Source organism: Macrobrachium nipponense, chromosome 7 (assembly GCF_015104395.2).
Source record: "Macrobrachium nipponense isolate FS-2020 chromosome 7, ASM1510439v2, whole genome shotgun sequence".
Lineage (NCBI taxonomy): Eukaryota > Metazoa > Arthropoda > Malacostraca > Decapoda > Palaemonidae > Macrobrachium > Macrobrachium nipponense.
This window is the reverse complement of record NC_061109.1, coordinates 61,088,329-61,098,328: the sequence shown is the minus strand read 5'-3', so window position 1 is coordinate 61,098,328 and position 10,000 is coordinate 61,088,329.

Genomic DNA, 10,000 nt, shown 5'->3' with positions numbered 1-10,000 from the left:
CCGTTTTAGTTTTACAGAATATTGTGATAATTCTGACACTGTTTGTGGCTCTCTGAAAGTTGATGTTTTATTTTCCATACACGAACCCAATATTTGCAAATATCTTCCTTTATTTGATTATAGGTTCATATTTAGCTACCAAACATGTTTGTGAAAGAGCCTAAGCTACCATACGACCAGCCTCATAAACAACAGGTATATTAAATACCTATCCTTATTGTTGACAAAATCAAAGCGAGGTCCTATTCTAAAAAGAGCTGGAACACACACAGATTCACGAACCAGATAAGACCACGTCTCGAACAGATAAAGAAATAAGACAATCAAAGACCGCTTGGTAGTCTATCCCATTCATGCGAAACTCCGAGCAACATCAAAGGCTCTTTGTGAGTGACAGAGGCCTCTCTCAAAGGGAGTCTCAAATCCTTGGAAACTCATTAGGAAAGCCTGAAATAATGTGAGCCAAAAGGCTCCTTCACATTTCAGCTCCTCTGAAATTCAAGTCCATTTCAGTTCGGACACGAAGACAAAGAAAAGGATGATCTGTGATTATTTCGTCTATTGGTGAATATCAACCTAGTGGCCTAATTCAACGTCCTCTTTGGTTGTCGCTTCGTGATCATGTCATCCTGGGTATAGATTTAACTACAAGTATACTTGTTACATTAAGAATGTGAAACCAGGAATTTCACGAAATCCCTGGAATTTTCAGGAGCATCGAGAAATCACCAATTCACTTAGGGACACTTGATCTCTTTTACCACACGCAGGACATACGGTTGTAGTATTCTTACACCCCTACCACAGAATCATCTAATTTCGACCTAAATGAGAGGAGTTAAAATAAACGCCACCGCTTCAGTGATAAACATGAAAGGTCATTTCTTTAGGAGAGCTCAGACTTTACGTAACAAATGGGAGATGAGGATAACTATTCAAAAATGGGAGATGAGGATAACTATTCAAAAATGGGAGATGAGGATAACTATTCTCGATGGCAATCTACGCTCAGAAAAGGTGGCCGTTATGCAAAGAGGCTTTTGGTATTGGCATATAAGAGGGCGATACTTCGTTTGCGTAAATATGAGGCCGACCCAAACTGATCCGGATTCGTATGAAAATGGCTCCGTCGATGCCCTTCGGCGCCATAAAAACTTGAGTCCTCTATGAATATTGTTGTGGCTGGTGGCCGCTTTAGGCATTGAGAATCATCCAAAAAGGGCGTTGAGGGTCCTCCAAGAATCGCTCGTGAACTGAGAATCCTCCCAAAAATGGCCTTGAGAATCCTCCAAACAAAAAGACCGTCATAATCCTTCAAAAACTTAAAATCTTCAAAATCAATCGAACGAAAAAAAAACCTTTAAGAATTTTTCTAAAAAATTAAGTTCCTCATAAAAAAAAAAGGCCTTGTATATCCTTTAAAAAAATTAAACTCCTAGCCAAAAAAAAAAAAAACTTAAAATCCTGAGAAAAAGAGGGGGATCCTTAAGAATCCTATTAAAAAACACAAGTTCCTCATGAAAGTATCATGGGTATCCTTAAAAAAAGGGAAAAAACGAAAAGGGAAAGGGAATTTTTTAACAAAGAGAACTATGACTTTTAAGGGATAAATACCAGACCATCACCGTGAGAATCACATCCACAGATATGATCCTTGAACATCCTGCAGAGAGCGTAACAGAAGATTCCTCAGCGTCTTCTTGATTAGTAATGAATCCTGGAATGTTTCCATCAATTCAATATTTTTTATTTAACTTCATTCTTCATAGATTTTAAAGTTGTTTTGTGGATAGACGGACAAAACACAGACAGACCTGCTTCCTATCACCTTGAAAATCGTGATGATAACTATGACAATATCCTACAACAAATGAATGAATAACGTAAATAAATGGATCATAATATCTTTCCAGTATTTTGAACTTACGAAAATGAGTGAAGGCTGAGAAATAAATGGAACAATAATGAAATAAGATCAAAATCAAATAATTTCATTTCAAGTCGTATGTATTTCAGTAGCCATAATTCTGAACTTTGCATGTAGGGAAGTGATTCTAATAAGCAATAATTAATATTTCATTTTGACATTTTTCAGTGGAAAACTTACAGCACTACGATAAATTGAACTGTAATGTTTGATAATTAGCGAGATTTTTTTAAGACGGTAAAATTAAAAGAAATAATGTCTCCTGCAAGACTCATTATGTCTTAATACCTTTTCATATATCGCTGGAATCATTAGCGCTTGAATATTCGTTACTTGAGTAATTTCCTTATTATAGCATTATTTTCTTTTCTGCAGGTTAAAAAAATTATTTCGTTAACCCAGTATCTAAATAGCATATTTATTTGCGTGTGTATGTATATATGTATATTATATGTATATATATATATACATATGTACATATATACATGCTAACAAAATTATATATATATATGTGAGTGTGCGCGCGTGTGTATATACATTACGTACATACATTATATATGTATGTGTATGTGTTTGTAAGTATGTATATTTTTATATATATATATATATATATATATATATATATGTATATATAATATATATATATATATATATCACGATATATATATATATATATATACACGATATATATAGATATATATATATATATATATATATATTATGTATATATATAGATATATATATAGATATATATATATATATATATCATATATATACTACGATATATATATATATATAGATAGATATATATATATATATATATATATATATATATAAATACATTCCATTTCCCTCGTAACATCATCATTGAAGAGCTATTTCTTTCAGATAATAAAAAATAAGGAAGCGAGATCGAAAAACAGGGACCCGACCTCTACTCTCTCTCTCTCTCTCTCTCTCTCTCTCTCTATAGATATATATATATATATATATATATATATATATAATATATATATATATATATATATACTATATATATATAGATAATTACCCTCGACCGAAGAAATAAACCCAACCCCCCGGAGAAGAAGGAAGGAGCCAAAAGAGAAAAGAAATGCGCATCCATTGTGAACTAATCGCAACCGCACATACGAACAGCGACACACACCGAGGCCAACCTGCAACGCGGCATCGACACAAAAGTATTATTTGACATGAATCCATGCACAGTCGAACGAAAACGATTGAGAAGCAATTGTTCCAGAAATGCGGTGGCATTAAATTCTGTTATTTCCAGTCGTACTTTGGAATGGTGGTCTGTTCCAGTGGTGTTTTTCGGGGAGGTCGAAATGCAGAATGGACACTGAAGGGTTGGGTGGAAAAGGAACTGTCCGAGAATTCTAATTAGAGAAATGCCTACAAGAGTAATTGGATATCTCATTTTGAATGGGATTACTTATCCTTTTGCTATGTAAATATGCAGGTAACGGAAATAATAAGAATCTTTCAATTTAGTATTCTCAGCTATTGTAAAATAGGTACACTTGCACTTCTTAAAGAAGCAAATTATGAAGATTATTTACTTTTATTAGACATAGTTCTATTTTCCATGCCCTGAATAAACCTGGATGGATTTCCACCTCTTACATCAAACTCACTTACATACTAAAAATGGGTGAAACAGTATTTTTCACTGCAATATTTCATTCATTCATTCATCCATTCATCCCTTTCTCCATTTATTCATTTACTCATTCCTTTATCCATTCATTCAATCGTTCAATGATTTCTTCATCCTTCCGTCCATTCATTCATCCATCCATTGGGGTTTCTTTTTTTTTTTAAGGAAAGGGCGCGTGGAAGGACAAAGAGAATGGGAAATGAAGGGAATAAAAAAAAATTGAAAAGAGATAAATAAAAGGGCGTTTTTTTTTTGAGTCTGCCATGAATTGAAATAAAAAGTCTCGGTGAGTTTTATTGCCGCTTGATCACTATAAAAGATTATACAAGGGTATAAAGTCTCTCTCTCTCTCTCTCTCTCTCTCTCTCATGCAAGGTAACTTTAGTAAAGGTTGGGTTGCCTGGAAAAAATAGTAATTCTGCATAATGGTGATATTTATCACAAGGAATTCACCACTAAAAATGTATTATCCTTTTTAGGTTATGCATCTATTATTGCAATTTAATCAGTGGCGATCAATTTTCAATTAACGTTTGATATGTCATCAAGGGAAATATCGTTCATTTATAGAATTATTTATTCGCATATTACACACTATACAATTTCTGCTATAAATGTCTTGATTGGATTTCATCATCCTCATTCCTTTATTTACTTCGTTCATACTTCGTTTTAAAGTTATTCTGGATATCCTTTTTCAGGTCGGTGTGGGGCCAGAAGGTGGGGATCAGGGGATGGGGCGAGAATGACGAAAGACCAATTCTGTATAAAGAGAGAGAAAATTCCTCGCGGCGAATGAAGATTTCAAAGCGCCTTCCGGGAAGGTAAATAGGACCTATGGAACCAAAAAGGAGGAAAAATTACTTTTTGGGTGTGTGTGTGGGGGGGGAAGAAACATGAAAAGTCTCTCACACTCACCGGCTAAATGGAAGTCAAATGTCGCCTTTTTGCTGTTTTTCTTATGTTGACTTCTTTTCAGTTTTCTAGCAGAGAAAGTGAAAGGGAACTTTGTCGTTTATTCTAGATTAAAATGACTGAGGGCAAATGTTCACTTTTTATGTGATTTATTCATTGGGAACTCTGAGAGAGAGAGAGAGAGAGAGAGAGAGAGAGAAATAATTCACGTTTCATAACCGTCTCTTATACCGAGGTATACTAATACCCTAGTATATTGGTAGTCATAAATGAGAGAGAGAGAGAGAGAGAGAGAGAGAGAGAGAGAGAGAGAGAGAGAGAGAAGGATGGAACACTGTGAGGATGAAAGGAAACCAAGCTTCGAAATCCATTCATATAGTCGTCTTTCCAAGAACAGAAATAGAAGGATACATGGAAAAGGTTATCCTCATATGAGAGAGAGAGAGAGAGAGAGAGAGAGAGAGAGAGAGAGAGAGAGAGAGCCTCAAGTTGGGACGACTTCGTTCACAACTGGGTTGAATGAAAGACAGGAAGATTAAATTAAGAGAAAAAACGAAAGTGAAATCTATTTCGTTTGGAGACTCATTCGCTCCATTTATCCCTTTTTATGGCAACGTTTCTCCTTAATCATAAATCATTTCAACTGGTCGTGTTTGATGAGATATTGCAGGTATTGATGTTAAAGTTTAATCTTCATTTTAAGATCACATCTATTTACTAGTGGTAAAAATGTTGCAGGACATTTTCGTATTATATGATATTCAATATTATGTTATTATAGACGTGCTGAATATTTTACTAAAATCAAGGTTCAGTTTTCTTTAACCTTGTAAGCTATTCTGATACCATGAATTTTGTTAACGTCTGCAAAGATGCTGGAAGATTATATACATATATATATATATATATATATATAGGATATATATATATATATATATATATACATATATATATATATATATATATATATATATATATATATATATATATATATATATATATATATATATAGTCGTAAAGCTGGAGGAAGGAATGAAGGAGTTGACCAAGCGCTTTCGTGTATTTCTCACACCTCCTCAGGGTCAAGTGATACAAAAATTTCATGATTTGTTACAAGGACACCTCTGTGACAGCAAGCAATACATAAACATAAAAACTATCCTACTACTATTTAAAAACTAACTGTTTAAAAAAGGTACCTGTGGAGGAACTACTTGAATTTATGAAGGAAGAAATGGAAAAATATACTTTCTCTTTAGACAAGCCCTCTATGATTACGCTGATAGAAATGTGTGTTAGAGGTTGTAAATTTGTGTTTGGAGAAAAGTATCATGAACAAAAATTTGGCATGGCATTGGGCAATCCGTTATCTCCATTACTTAGTAACCTTTATATGGAGTTTTTTTAAAAGTAAGTAATTACTAACCGGAAGAGTACTTCCTAAAGGTATCCTGTGGGTTAGGTACGTTGATGATATATTTTGCTGCTTGGCCTGTTGACAAAAATGAAGAAATCTTCCTAACAGCATTAAATACCTTAGTACCTTCTATAAACTTTACCTTGGAAACAGAAGTAGATAACAAGTTGACGTTTTTAGATGTTTTAATTGTGAGGAATGATAGAAATTTTAGATTTTCTGTGTACAGGAAGTCTACAAATGTAGATTCCTACATCATTTTTATTACAACCATCATCCGAGAACGAAGATGATGGTATTTTCATCATTGTTTTTAAGGGCACTGCGGGTCAGTTGCCCTGACTTCCTTCTTGAAGCTGAGCTTCAGAAGGTCCGAGACATTGCAACAAGTCTTAGGTACCCTTGCGATTTTATTGACAGTGCTTTCTGTAGAGCAAGGAAAACATTTTATGAAGTTAGTAATAAGAGTGATTTTAATATGAAAAACCTTCTTGCTTTACCATACTGTAACCAGTTTATGGCCATCCCTGGGCTGTTGAGACCATTTAATGTTAATGTCATTTTTAAGAACTATGTACTTAAGAATTTGTTAACAGGAATTCCCCTCTACAGAAGAGTGGCTGCATGTATGAGATCCCTGCAATCATTTTGTAATAAAATGCACGTGGGACAAAGTAGAAAGGATCTCGCAACAAGATTTAAAACACATAAATATAATGTAAGAACGGAAATTAAAGCAAGCAGTTTGTTTCAACATATGAATGAGTGCAACCACACCATGAACTGGAAGAAAGCGAAAGAGGCCATGTTCTGTAAAGACATCACACAACGAAATATTGTCGAATCATGCATAATAAAGAAAAATCGTGTAGATTTGATCAACAGCAGCCCCGGGATGTACAAACTGGATGAACTACTTGTAAACAACATTTTAGACAGTTTTTAAATAGTAGTAGATAGTTTTTATGTTTATGTATTGATGCCGCAGAGGTGTCCTTTTAACAAAATAATGAATTTTTGTATCACTTGACCCTGAGGAGGTGTGAGAAATACACGAAAGCGCTTGGTCAACTCCTTTCATTCCTTCCTCCACTTTACGACTACATGAGATATTGCATGTTTTAGCGATAGTTCGTCAACATATATATAAATATAATAAATAAATAAATATATATATATATATATATATATATATTATATATATATATATGTGTGTGTGTGTGTGTGGTGTGTGTGTGTGAATAAGTAGTATATATTTATGTGTGTGCATTATATATATATATATATATATATATATATATATTATAATATATATATGTGTGTGTGTGTGTGTGTGTGTGTGTGTGGTGTGTTGTGTGTCTGCATTATAACAGATAGCTCTCAACAGGTTATCAGAATTAGAAGATAATTGAAAGTTATTTTCGAATGAGAAACTTTCTCGAGAAGAGTGGCGCTTGAGATGCACCGTCCCAGGACTGATTTGTAGTCGTGGAAACAATCTCGGTTATAAGAGAGAAAAAAAAAAAAGTGGGGAGCTGGGGTTGATTTCCGGATGCCAAAATGTTTTGTAACCTGGTACATATTCCGGGTGTTAATTTCGCATTGGTAACTGATTATTGGAATTCCAAAATATTTGACTAATTTCTCCTTCCCCGGTCAAAGGTCAGGTTTTATATGGGTTACCGAGTTTTATTTAGCTAATAGGAAGATGTGGGCCTACATTTATTATTAAAGTCAAGCACATCATTCAGTCTGTTACTGAGAACAATTATATACATGACTAGACGGAGGTATACTCTACACTGAGAGGAACTCTTCCTGAATGCACTGGTTTTTATGATATACTACAAACTCTGACGAGGAATTCAAAAGAAAAAAGGCTGTTTCCGATCAATTTTTATGGTCTTTTTTGGCTCGACTTCATACTGTTCTACAAATTAGAAATGGAATTATAGCAATGTTGGTGATAATCTAGGATAAATCCCTATAAATTTGACCCCAGTATTTGTACAGTAAATGTTTTATTAATTAAAAAAAGTCAACACACAATGGTAGTTTTCAACCGCTCGCTCTACGGCACTCATTAGTCAGCTGAATAAAAACTAAAGGTTTAAAAATAAATAATTACAACCTATTACTGATACAGTGTCTCAATAACTGACAATCCATTGATCAATAAAATTCCTTGGATTCTCTTAATCATGAAATGAAACTGTTCTTTGTGGCGTGGATCAAAGCTTTTAAATTATTTAAGAGTATAAAAATAATAATTCTACTAGACTTTCCAGAAGGATTTTAGATATACTTCCCAAATATCCTCTTTTTTAACAGAAGCAAACAAATAAAAAAAAAATATCTAGGAAGTATTGTCGAGTAGCTGATAAACTTTCATATCAGCATGCATGCAAAGGTATACTTACGCAATTATAAACCGAGTGACTCAACATATCATGTGTATAAAAGCCATAAAATAAATAGCTTAAAGTGATTTCTTTGATACTGAAAACCAAGTTTGAACCACGAATATCAACCTTCGAAGAAATGTCATTTTAATTTGCTCCTAACTGAAGGAAACGAGAACTTTTAACGCCAAATTTGCAACGAAACTTTTGAAGTATTACCTGACAATGAACCTTTAAAACATTCTGAGCTTCAAAAGATATTACTTATATCTTTTGGCTTTCTCCGCTTCAAGCTTGTTTTCTAGGAAGCAGCTCCGCGTATTTGTGAATTTGGTTCAAGTTTTTCTAGTGTTAACGAGAATTAATGTACATTTTAATGAAAATATATACACCGCTGGCAGGATTAAGAATTTAACATATCAGTGTGATGATTCCATTATCGTAAGATCACATTAGATGATGAGAATATTTCTATGAACACATAAATTTCAGTGTTTTCTTTCTTTTTGAATACGAACAGGTATTACCGCATTACCGCAGTATAAAAAATATTTTTGCTTAGTCTTTCCAGGAACGTTCTTGCGGGAGTGCTCCTTACTGCCATATGTATAATCTCTTTTTTATAAAACTATCATCAGTGGTACTTAAATTTCATATAAAAGACAATAGACATCATATGGCTTACCAGCTTGTATATATTTCTGGCGAAAGTACACTATTCTATTTGGGACCGAAGGTGCATATTTTAAAATGACATTGAGAGGATAAGTTATGCAGAAGCTAGGCACTGTGTCGTACCTTTAAGTAAATGATGATACAATCCACAATGATGTAAAGTCCTTCTGTAGTTATTTATTCTGGGCAATTCCCTTCTAGTATCTTGCTCAGGAAGTAAGAGCTGAAAGTGGCAAAACAGCTCTTACTCATGCAATTCGTAGTTAATGGCACCATTTCTGGTGGTATATTGTGCAATAATTCTTTGGCAAACGACGTGGAAGGAGTATACGACAATGCTTTGCCACTTAGGATGACGAGACATCGCCATTAGATAAGATTTTAGATTTAAAATTATTTAGATGTCGAATTAAAACCTTGTCCCTTTACACTTCGTTCTTCTCACGGCCGAAATAAATTTACTAAACTCTCTTGCAACCTTATTCTGGGGGATTTGGGTTCACTCTGGGTGGATATTACCCGCCAAGTAGCTGAGCGTTGACGCTTGGGCAAAGAGGAAGAGGAGGAGGGGGTTATAAACCAGGGGCTATAACCTTTGTGGCTGGCTATATACAGGGGCTATATCTTTTTTGTGCCTTCGTCAGACGAGCCAAGAGGGACGCGTGACGACCACCGAATGGAAACAACTTGAAGAGACTTTGACGCCAGACTTAAACTAAGAGCCATTTGTCGCCAAATGGACTTCTGCAAATATTTACTGCGAGTTGCTTACTCTGTTAGGCGAGTCAAATTAATATGAAAGCTCAGTTGCCCAATTTAGCCTTGCAGAACTTGAGATTACTTACAAGCATTAGGAATGAACAGGATGTGTTTCAGATTAGGAATTTTAATGCTAACGAGCTTAAACAGAGTTTGTAAATATTTTTATAATACGTAGTTCACGGAAACTTGTAAAACTGAGTGGTGATTAAACTATATTTGGG